Below are 2,168 nucleotides of genomic sequence, written 5' to 3' on the forward strand. Positions count from 1 at the left end.
GCCACCCCAGGCCCGAGGCACAGCCCGATTCTGGCTCTTCCCCCCTCTGCGTAGCTGGGAGCTTGTGGGCGGGGGCTCCGCTCCCTCTGGTGTGGAGTTTGGGGAGCAGAGTGGTGGTTGTGGGGCGTGGGCCTGGTGGGCAGAGGCACAGGGAAGGACTTCCTTCAATTCCCAGTGCCACGCTGGGCTGGCATCTCCCACGAGGTACGGAGGCCCCGCCTGCTGCGCTCACACACATTCCCCACGCGTCTGGAGAAGGCAGGGGGAGGTGGGACCACATTTAAGAGAAAAAAAGTTTTCCCAGCACAGCAAGAGTTAAAGCAAAAGCCACCTAGCACAGGAGTGACTCCTGTGTCTGTGTGTGTGCCTGTGTCTGTGTGTCTGTGTGTGTGTGTGTATCTGTGTATGCATGTATGTATATATCTGTGTGTGCCTGTATGCATGTGTGTGTATATGTGTGTACATGTGTGTATGTATCTGTGTGTGTCTGTGTGTGCCTGTGTGTCTGTGTATGCATTTGTGTATCTGTGTATATGTGTGTAGCTTGTATATGTGTGTCTGTGTGTGCTTGTGTGTATCTGTGTGTGCCTGTGTATATGTGTATACATGTGTGTCTGTGTGTGTGTCTGTGAGTGTATCTGTGTGTGTATCTGTGTGTGTCTGTGTGTATGTGTGTGTATGTGTATGTCTGTCTGTCTGTGAGTGAATCTGTGTGTGAGTTGGGGCAGGTCAGGCATGTGTGTGTGTGTGTGTCTGTCTGTCTGTCTGTGAGTTGGGGCAGGTCAGGCATGTGGAGCCTCCGGTCCACAGCCTTGCTTCCTCAAGCTCTGCCTCTCATGGAAATGTCACGTCTCCTGAGCGCCAGCTCCTCCCTGGGACTGTGGGACCCTGTGAGGAGCACACAGCGTGGGCACACGCAGCCCGGGCACGTGCAGACAGTGTGGACACAGCCCAGACATGCCCACAGTAAGGAGGGAGACACACCCAGACATTCGTAAGTGTGTTGCTCACAGTGACAACCATGGGTGTCTTGTAAGACACAGAGAGGGAGAGGGGAGAGGAGGCGATCAAGACCGGGAGAAAAAAGGCAGAGAGACAGACAGAGACAGAGCCCAGGTCTTTACAGCTTGACCCCATTTCCCGTGCGAGCTCGGTCCTTTACAGAGGTAAGTTTCTCAATGGCTCTGGGCCCGGGGCCTCCACACAGACACCCTGTCCACAGGCCGGTTTCCAGAACAGACCGGGTGGGGCCATCAGCTGTGTCCTCTCAGCCTCTCCAGGTCCATGCTAGACAGGCACTCGGACAGGGCCGGCTGGTGCTGGGCAGGGGACGCCAGGCCAGGCCCCTCCCCAGCCTGTGTCACCGCCGCCGCCACCGCTGCCACCACCGGCCGCACTGGCACCGTGCTGGAACACCACAGCGGTCCCGTGTGTGTTGTTCCATTCACTGAGCAGACGCGGAGGACCCGCAGAGGACCTGGAGGTCACTGTGAAGCCGGGGTTGTCACCTGCAGGGCCCGTGACAGAAGCCACCACTCAGCCAGGTCCCCAGCCCAGGCCACTCACGGGCTGGCAGGTGTGCCTGGAGCTGCGCAGCTGCCGAAGCTGTCCCGGGCCCCGCGCCTGGGCCACCGCGGCCTCCGCCCAGCCACCCCGAGGATTCACTGGTGCACAGGTCAGACCAGGACCCAGGGGCATGAGCCAGGTGACAGACAGGTCCGTGTGCATAATGACAGGTGCCGCAAGGAACAGAGCGGGAAACGGCAAGTACATGGGATGCTTAAAAGTTAAGGCCGGGCTTCCGTAGTTGGGGCTGCACTAGGAATGGAACGCGGGGCTTTAGACGTGGCAGACAAGAACTCGTCCAGCCCTGTGAAAAGCTGTCTTTTAACTTTAAAATAAAATGTGGACGACAACTGGAGATGAGGAGGAGGTTTAGAAACGCTGAGACCTAAAGCCCGAGGGACGCCAGAGCCTCGGCCGACGTGTGCGGATAAAGGAGAAAACCTGCCACAGGACACAAAGGAAAATCCACGGGGAAATGTGATTCAAACCATCAGCAAGAGCCCAGGGTGCGGGCGACACAGAGCAGCCTCCCAGACCGCGTGGAAGCTGCCTGCTGAGCTGCCCCTCAGCCCCCCAGCACCCCGCAGCCCCGAGCCCCCCAG

This window comes from Dipodomys ordii, unplaced genomic scaffold, assembly GCF_000151885.1.
Source record: "Dipodomys ordii isolate 6190 unplaced genomic scaffold, Dord_2.0 Scaffold66, whole genome shotgun sequence".
Lineage (NCBI taxonomy): Eukaryota > Metazoa > Chordata > Mammalia > Rodentia > Heteromyidae > Dipodomys > Dipodomys ordii.